The 10,033-nt window shown below is 42.5% G+C and overlaps 1 pseudogene; it reads right to left on the bottom strand.

The window, feature by feature from the left end:
- Nucleotides 1–7,537: 7,537 nt before the first annotated feature.
- On the bottom strand, nucleotides 7,538–7,652 carry LOC122112495 (annotated as a pseudogene).
- Nucleotides 7,653–10,033: the final 2,381 nt, after the last annotated feature.

Genomic DNA, 10,033 nt, shown 5'->3' with positions numbered 1-10,033 from the left:
TTGCTTATGCCAGGCTGGTTCTCAGTCTCAGCTGTCTACTGCTTCTGTGTCTTGTGCTTTTGCTGACCCCAGTCAACACCCAAAGATTTTGGGAAAAGTATATCTGTATAATCAGATGGTGAAAAGACTGGTCCTTTAACAACCTGATTTTTTTTGCTAGGGTACAGATGGTGGGCTGAATAGGCCAGGGCATCCAGCCTCTGCAGAGCTCGAAACAGCTTCTAGTGGTAGTTTGGAGCATTTTGCAAGTGGTAGTTGGACTGGTGGCTCATAGCTGTGAGTCTAGCTACTCAGGAGGTTGAGGTCTGAGGATTGTAGTTCAAAGCCAGCCTGGGCAGGAAAATCCCTGTGCAATTCTTCAAAAGCTACTCAGAAAAGGCTGGGCATGGCACTGTGACTCAAGCGGTAGAATGTTAGACTTGAGCACAAAGAGGCTCAAGAATAGTGCCTAGGCCCTGAATTCAAGGACCAGGACCCGCAAAAAAAAAAAAAGGGAGCAAGTACCTTCATTTAAGTCTTAACCGGTTTCGTGTAAATGCTGGATGTAAGATGCAAATTGCATAAGGGTTAGCTAATTTCCCTTCGGTACCATTTAACTTGTCTGGGCTGGATTCATGGATGAAGTAAAAGTACAGAGGGCTATTTTATAAGATAGCATTCAAATATGCAATGAGGTGTTCAGGGCAGTGTGTGGTGAAGTACTCCTGGCGTTAGCTGTCAAGCACATCAATGAAGTTTGCTGACAGTGGCAACAAAGATGGAGGTTCAGCGCATGTCCTGAAATAGTTGGGCCTCGAGTACAGACAGAATTTTTTTTTCCCCTCAGCTCTTCAGCTCAAGACTAGCACTCTACCACTTGAGCCACAGCACCACTTCCGGCTTTTTTCTTTTTGCTTATGTGGTGCTGAGGAATCAAACCCAGGGCCTCAGGTATGCAAGGCAAGCGCTCTACCACTGAGCCACCTTCCCAGCCCCAGACAGAATTTTTGAAATTTGAACAACAGACCCAGATTTTGCAAAGTGCTCCAATTTGTAAATCTCCCCAGGGTATCTTCCAGTGGTATCCTTTTCAAGACTAATTAGACAGTAATCCCAGTTCATCAGCAATTTAAAAACCTCCCTTAGGTCGACATCAATGGCTAATAGCTATAATCCTAGCTACTCCAGAGGCTGAGATCTGGAAGATGGTGGTTTGAGGCCAACCACATAAAATTCCCAGAGCCTCTATTAAAAAAAAAAAAAAATTGGGTGCCAGCAACTATCCTTGAGAATACCCACTGTGAGCAAGTTTCCCACTACCCCTAGGTGATCTACCATTGGGTACCCTAAGTATCATCCTTTTTAGACTGTTTTAGTCTAGAGGAGGTTGTCAAACAATTAAAATATCTGGTTCCAGTGGACCCTGGTTTGCTTGTCCCATCTTTAAGAGATGGTAGGCCTCTGGTAGTGAGAGGAACCTCCCAGTGATTCTGGTGTACAGCCTTGACTAAACTTCCTGCTTTGATCTTGCTAAGTGAATGTGTTCAGCAAGGAGATGTTATTAGTGTAGTCATTTACAAGATGTAGCCCTCAAGAGACAAGGTGCCCTGACTTTGCAAAACTGCAAGGAAACAGCTATGTTTTTGTTTGAATGCCTTACATGGGAAGAAACAGCCACAAAGAGCCTTTGCACCTCCCTGAGCCAAGCCTGGGGATCACTCAGTGGCGCTCCATTAAGTGATGTCAGTAAACAAGATGAGCCTTACTTGCCCTGGCCACATGTCCTTGACATGTTTGAGTCTCAGTTATTGACATTGAGAATTCTGTGAGAAAAGAGTGTACTTGAGATTCTGATGAGGTGGTTTCACTGTGACATCCAGGCCACACCAGACCCTATGGCTCTGCCCTTCATTCACCTTCACTTCTGCCCGTTTTACAAGCTGATTTTATGTAGCCATTTAACGTGTTTGCAATTCATTTCCAGCCATTCAGTGTCCTTTTTCTCATAGTAATGTTTTCTTTTCCCTGCCTCTTCTTTATATAAAATAGCCATATTGCTTGTATTCCTGCCCTCTGCCCATAGCCTTTTTGCTCCTAAAAGGAGCTCAAGGAAAGTGATTGGATTCCAGCAAAGCAAAGATGCCCCAGGAGGAGGAAAAAAAGTAAGGCAAGCTCCCTGCTTCTTAGAAAGTTACTAAAAGCTGGAAGTTTAAGGAAGAAAATGTGCCTTTGGTATTACTCAGCCTCAAGGGCCATGTCTGGGGCTACACAGGGCAGGGCTGAGGGCTGTCTGACCTCCCAAACCAGCAGTTCTTGGAGCTGGTAGTAAGTACACTGAGGCTTTGAGCGAGCTGCTTCCTTTCTCTACCTGTTTCTTCACCAGTAGAAAGAGGAATGGTATGCACAAGGATTATATGCAGTTAGCACTTAGAAGCAAGTTAGTGATAATTCTACCAAAACCGGGGTGGGGGGGGGGGGAGGAAGCAAGGGGCTGGAGATAAACCTGGCAAGTGTGAGGTCCCATGTTCATTCTCCAGTACCACCAAAGATAATAAGGGAACTAGGAACATGACTGTTAGAACTTCCTGCTCACTCAAGTGTCAAACTGCTCAAAGGAGTCCCCAGCAGGAGGCCTTTGAGATCTGCCTGAGCCCAGCAGCTTCAGGGGCCGGGTGTGTGTATTTGTGTTCCTGTGAACAGAGAGCAGAGCTGTAAGGCTGGTTTTTCTTGTGCTTACAGGGAATAAAAAGGACAGATAGAGGATATAAATTTACCTAATTCCCCACTTGAGAGGATGTTGAGAAGTGAGGCTGGCCCTGGCCTAGGCAGGCTCAGATTTAAGCCCTTTTGTAGTATCACTCCTCTGAGCCTCCAAAGCACCCATCCAGATTACCAGGATGAGGAAGAAATCAGAAGCATCCATGATAGCTAGTAAGTGGCATGGTCTGGATTCAAGGGCTTTTCTGCTCCACCCATAAGCCAGGATACTTTCCACTCCTAACTCCTAGGCCAACTGAGATGGCTTTTATCTTCTCTTTTTCCTGCAAAAGAATGTGTCCTAGCATTTGAGCAGCAAGGGCTTAAAAACCTGAGTCCAAATTCAGTGCTAGCAATGCAGACCAAAAACCACAAGGCTAGGCTTCTCCTTACTACTCTGGTAGAAATGTCTCAAGTCAGTCCTCGTAATTGAGCCTGGGATATAGGGATGATTCTTGCTCCATCCTACAAGCTCACTGTGGAGGAGGCATCTGAGGCAAATCCAGGGAGAATAACCATCTCTAAGGACTGAGCTCTCAAGAACAGTTTTGGGAAAGTTCAGTCCTGAAGGATGGATGCTGTAACAGCAAAATTTCATGAGAAAGGGAGGGAGGGTAGGGAGGAGGGAGGAAGAGTGACAGGATGGCCAGGCTAAGTTTAGCATGAGTGAATCCAAGAGTAAGTAGTTTGGTGGACAATTTGAAAACTAGATTCATGCTGGGCACCAATGGCTCACACCTGTAATCCTCGCTACTCAAGAGGCTGAGAATTGAAGATCACAGTTCAAAGCCAACCCAAACAAAAAGCTCAAGTGGAGCTGTTCCTCAAGTGGTAGAGCACTGGCCTTGAGCACAAAAGCTCAGGGACAATTCCCAAGCCCTGAGTTCAAGTCCCAGACAGGAACAAATAAAAAATTAAAACACTGGGTTCAAGTCTGCCTGTTTGAGTTCCAACAAGCAAAGACCTTCCCCAAGCCTCATAGTTGCCATTATAACAATCATCATGCTCATGGCTGCAGTGGTAGGGCGTAAACCGCTCAGTAAGCATGTCAGAATGTTAGCTATCTGCAGAGATGAGCATCCACTTAAGGAAGGCAGGTGAAGGTAGCAGTCAGGAAGCATGGTGAAAATAAGAAACAAAGTAAAAGAAAAAATGGAGCTTAGTTTCTAGTGGATAGAAAGGAGATACTTTGTGTGTTGGAAATCACCCTAGTTAACCTTTATAGTGGAGAGCACCAGGGTAGAAAACAGAGACCTGGAGATGGAAAGATGGAACAGATAGACACTGTAGCCCTGCTACACTCCAGGCTTAGCCATTGATGCTGGGGTGGAGCCTGGATGGGGCAAAGATGACAAGAGAGCATGATGGCCACAAAGATGGGATGAAGGGAAAGAAGATCCTATTCGCAAATACACAGTCTGATATGTGGCATACATTTGCCTCCTTAGCTCACTTCCCTTGTGTAACAGGAAATAATCACTGTCTTGCAGCTGCAAAGCAGCTTTTCCCTAACAAAGACTAAACCAACCTTGCGCCCTTTATCTCCTGCTCTGAAAATCATGTCTTTTGTTTTTAATTGTTTCATGTGGCTCTGCTTGAAATCATTCCTGTGTCTAAACCTCCAAAGCTGTCTAGTTTCTGATTTCTCTGAGTCAACCTTCCTTTTGAGTCTATGAGCCTTTTCAAAATTTTCCCTTGAATTAGGTAATCATTTTCTGGAACGTGCAATCAGGACACTTTAGTTGATAAATTCGGGCCAAGTACAGAGAGTTTTATGTTACTCTGCCATGTGACAAGACAAATTTCTGGTTAGCATGGGAATATTTGAGAGCTGCTGGGAGGTCTCTAGAGACAGTATAATGTCTCTCAATAATACCACATCCTAATCTTCAGAAAACCATGAGTATATGAAGGTGTGATTAAATTGATAACCTTGAGATAGATTTTCCTGAATCATCCATATGCCACCTACATAATCATAAGGGTCCTTATGAAGCTAGAGGGTCAGAGTAAGTGAAGACAATGACCACATAAACAGAGGCAAAGCAATTTGAAGACATTGCACAGCTGCCTTGAAAATGAAGAAAGGGGCAACCAGCAAAAGAATGTAGCTCACAGAAGCTGGAGCAGATAAGGAAACCGATTCTCCCCTAGAACCTCCAGGAGGAGCTTAGTTGTGCTGACACCTTGATTTTAGCTCAGGGACTCTCAGTCTATACTTCCGACTATTGTAGGATAATAAATTTTCCATGTTCCATACATTGAACATATGGAAATTTGTTACAGCAGTAATAAGAAACTAGTATAGTACCTTTCTCCCATTTCCAGTTGAAGGACTTGTGTAATTTGTCTGTAAAGGACTCCTGTAATCATTTGTTGGGATTCTTGTCATTTATTTACAAGAGAGAGACACAATTGTGGGTACCCTTGCCAAACACTTGGGAGAGAGAAGCTGTAAATGCTAGCACTTCTGTATTCATCCTTGGGACAGAGTTTCCTAGCAGTGCAAACTTGGATTCAATTGGAATTCTACAGAACTTGAAACTTCTTGAGGCAAGGTATGTTTTTAAACAAATCAGACATCTGGTGGTAGCATTTTTCACACCTCAATGTGGCAAGGATTTGAATCCAACATTCTCTGCTTTAAGAATGCCCACTGATAATTCCAGCTGATAAAGAGCTTTCTTACTTTCCATCTACATTGGCTCACACTTAGAATCCTAGCTACCTAGGCAGCTGAGATCTGAAGATCACAGTTTGAAGCTAGCCCAGGCAGGAAAGTCCATGAGACTCTTATTCTCAAGCACCAAAAAAAGCTGAAAGTGGAGCTGAGATTCAAGTGGTAGAGTACTAGCCTTGAGCAGAAAAACTCAAGGACAGTGCAAGCTCAGAGACAGTATACAACCTCTGATTTCAAGCCCAGGAACAGAAAATAATTTAAAAAACAAAAAGAATATCCTTTGATAATTCCAGCTGATCAGACACTTTCTCCATTATTCATCCAAAATAGACAAAGCACGGCAGTGTACCTACTTTTGTTTTTCTTAATTCTTTTTAAGTGCCTTCTGATGATAAGCAGCGAGAATATAGAGGGTTTCAGTCCACTTCTTTTTCTTCAACTCTATGTAACTACATGTCAGAATGGGTTACCATAGCAATATTTTCCAAGTAGTAAGTGAACTGAATTGCACTATTAAAGATGCCCAGAAGAAAATACTAATAACCTGAGAAAGTCTAATCATTTTATAGAACCCCAGGGTTACTAAAATGGAAGGATATATACATTTCTCTGGGTGATCAGGAAGAGTTACACCCACCTCCAGTTCACATAAAACACAGTGTGGGAAGCAACACAGCATCCTTAAATCCCTTCATCTCCCTATCTCTGAGCCATCATCCAAGCTGCTCAAATGACAAACGACATAGCTGAGTTATATGCCATTGAGTAGATTTGCCTCTTTGGATGTTTTTGCACATCTGCTGACAGACATTGGGTTTGCTTCTATCTTTTTAACAATTGTCATTGTAAAGGTGATATACAGAGGCGTTACAGTTACATAAGGTGATACATATATTTCTTTTTGAACAGTGTTACCCCCTCCCTCATTTTCTTCCAATTCTCCCACCCTGACTCCCCTCCCTGCCACAAGTTGTAAAGTCCATTTGCAACATAGTGTGTAGTGAGTACCACTGTTGCATTGGTTCACCCTTTGTCCCACCGTTTCTGTGAGTCTCCTTCTCTTCCCCAAATCAGATAAACTTATATACAAGACTAAGGGTACAGAAATCAAAAACAGTGACAACAGGGAATAAACCAAATGGGGGGGGGGGGGGGAGGGGGAGAGAAAAATATAACTATAAATAGTGCGCTAAAAAAAATCTCTGGTTTCCATTTCTTGGAGTTCATTTCGATAGGCATCATTTTATATTGTCATATGCATTGCTTCTATCTTTGGTTATTCCAAATAGAGCTTTTATGCACATTTATGTACAAATTTTGTTTGGAAATCTGTTTCAAATGTTTTGGATATATGACTAAAAGTAAAATTTTTGGAATGTGATTTTTTTTATTGCACTTGTTTACAACCAGCCAAACAATTTTCCACTGTAGCTGCACTGTTTTACATTATAGTATATTATCTGAGGGTACTAGTTTGTCCATATCCTTGCCAACATTTGTTCTTTTACTTTTTTATATTATAGGCATGTTTGTTAGTGTAAAGTGATATCACGTTGTGGGTTTAATTTGCATTTCCCTAATTACTAATAACATTCAACATCTTTTTGTATGCTTGTTTTTTATATATCTTTGTTGGAGAAATAACTATTTCTTTGCCCTTCAAAAAATTTAGTTTTGGCTGGGCACCAATGGCTCACGCCTGTAATCCTAGCTACTCAGGAGTCTGAGATCTGAGGATTGCGGTTCAAGACAGGAGAGTCCCTGTGAGCCTCTTATCTCCAATTAATAACTCAAAAACCAGAAGTGGCGCTGTGGCTCAAGTGGTAGACTTCTCATCTTGAGCTGAAGAGCTCAGGGACAGAGCCCAGGCCCAGTGTTCAAGCCCCAGGGCCGACAAAAAAAAAAAAAAAAAAAGTTTCATTGTTCTTGTTGGGCAGAAAGGAGATTTTATATATTTGGGGATACTACAATCATGAGGTGTATGATTTGTAAATAGTTTCTCCCATTGTGTGGTTTCTCTTTTCAGTTCCTTTTTTTTTTTAAGCTGTTACATCAACTTTATTCTCAGAGTCAATTTAAATGAGTTTACAAATCTCTATTGTTGCCAACTATTCTAGGAATCATTTTCCTTCTTATGTGTACCAAAACTCATACACATTGAGTTCTGGGTTGCAAAAGAGGATTTACTGTTTTGCATCTGTCTCTTTTCACTTTCTTACTGGTGTATTCTGATACACAAAATTTTTCATGGGGCTGGGAAGGTGGCTCAGTGGTAGAGCACTTGCCTTGCATGCATGAGGACCTGGGTTTGATTCCTCAGCACCACATAAGAAAAAAGCCAGAAGTGGCACTGTGGCTCAAGTGGTAGAGTGCTAGCTTTGAGCTGAAGAGCTGAGTGACAGCGCCCAGGCCCAGAGTTCTGGCCCCACAACCGGACCCAAAAAAAAAAAATTTCATTTGAATCATATCCAGTTTGTCTATTTTTTTCCTACTTGCTATGCACTTTTTGTTTGTTACTTTTTTGGTACAGGTTCTGAGGCTTGAACTCAGGGCCTTAGCACTCTGAGTTTTGTGCTCAAGGCTAGCACTCTACCACCTGAGCCACAGCTCCAGTTCCAGCTTTTTTGTGTATGCTTAATTGAGGAGTCTCACAGACTTTTCTGATTGGTCTGGCTTTGAAAAGTGATCTTCGGAATTCAGCCTCCTGAGTAGCTAGGATTACAGGCGTGAGCCAGTTGCACCCAGCTCTTGGTTGTCTTACTTAAGAAACCATTTCCAAAGCCAAGATCATAAACGCCTTCCTGTAGGTCGTCTTCCAAGTTTCAATCTTGGATCCTTTTTATTTTATTTTATTTTTTATTTATGATGAGTTAGGAATTCAACTTCATTCTTTTACATGTGGATGTCCAGTTATTCCACAACCATTTACTGAAGAAGATGAGATATTCTTCCCCTCCTCCTCCTCCCTCTCCTCCCCCATGCCCTGTTCCCATTTACTATTACCTTCTGTCTCCAATTCCCATCACAGTCACCAACAGGCCAGCTGCATTGCAGCCACCCATGTTGTGAAACAAGTCTTTATTCTACCTTGTAACAAAGTAAGACACAATTCATAAGGACAATCAAGAGTGATTTTCCAATTGCTGGCATCAAGGATGACATTTTTGTCTACCCCGCCCCAACAACTATTTAATGTCAACTATGTCCAGATAAGATTCATCTTGTCCTTCTCAGTAGGTCTCATGCCCCTTACCACTGGTGGGTGTTTTTCCACATGCACCTAACCACAACCGAGCTTATCCAAACCACATATCTAGCCCTGCTTTGCCCATATAAAGCACATTGCTTCACGACCATGGATATTAATTCTCACATCACGTAGGACCCTTTGGTTCCCTGCGTTTTCCTCCTTCTTCCTTTTTCTTGCCCATGGACAATCTCTTCTTTACCTCCCCAAGGAAGCCTCCTCTGATTTCTTTTGCTCAATTTTTACTTTTCTATGAATATGTTGTTCGGATGGCAAATTATGACACTTCTTTAGGCACCATCTTTGAACCTGTTTGATGAGCTTCAAGTTGTGTCTTCTGCATCCACTTCATCTTGGGTGTTCCCAGTCAAATTCCCCAGGATGCAGAAAAAGAATAGAATGAGGAAAGGCAATCAATCACTCCCCTCAAGAGGGAAGCAAGCAGAGGGGAGGCCAGGGGAGCCCATGAGAAGCTAGGTGTCTTCTGAGAAATTCACCTCCTGACACCTGTGTTCTTTTTGCACTCACTCAGAGTTGTCGCATCAAGCCTTGGGCCACCACATTGCTGCTAGACAAGCATGTGGAGTAACTTGAAGGAAAAGTGGAAACCCTACAAAGAGAATCTGGAATGTCTTCTCTATCCCTTAGAGATCAAAAAAAAAATCATAATAGGAAACAACAGCATTCAAACAGTATTGTTCAGGGCAAAAGTTTGCCCAAAGGAAGAGTATCCAAAGACCAGGCTTTCTTTTTTTTCTTTCTTTCTTTTTTTTTTCTTTCCTTTTTTTTTTTTTTTTGACCAGCCCTGGGGCTTGAACTCAGGGCCTGGGCACTGCCTCTGAGCTGTTTTTGTGCAAGGCTAGCACTCTACCACTTAAGCCACAGCACCACTTCCTGATTTTTCTGTTTATGTTGTACTGAGGAATTGAATCCAGGGGTTCATGCATACTAGGCAAGCACTCTACCACTAAGCCACATTTCCAGAGAATTGGAGGAAGGAAGTGATAGAGGGTGAGACTGGGTAGAATCCATTGCATGTGTAAATGGAAATGGCTTGATAAAAATCTTCCTCTCTGTAGCTAAGAGGAAAAAATAAAAGGAAAAGACAAAGACAGCTGGTGGCTCATAACAATAATCCTAGCTACTCAGGATCTGAATACCCATCTGAGGATTGAGCTAGGTGTCTTCTGAGAAATTCACCTCCTGACACCTGTGTTCTTTTTGCACTCACTCAGAGTTGTCGCATCAAGCCTTGGGCCACCACATTGCTGCTAGACAAGCATGTGGAGTAACTTGAAGGAAAAGTGGAAACCCTACAAAGAGAATCTGGACTTTCTAAAAAAAAGCCAAGGCAAGAAAAACTCAGACTT

This window comes from Dipodomys spectabilis, unplaced genomic scaffold (assembly GCF_019054845.1).
Source record: "Dipodomys spectabilis isolate Male_0828 unplaced genomic scaffold, ASM1905484v1 ptg000094l, whole genome shotgun sequence".
Taxonomy (NCBI): Eukaryota; Metazoa; Chordata; class Mammalia; order Rodentia; family Heteromyidae; genus Dipodomys; species Dipodomys spectabilis.
Note: the sequence above shows the minus strand (reverse complement) of the source record. Positions and strands in the feature narration are given on the sequence as shown.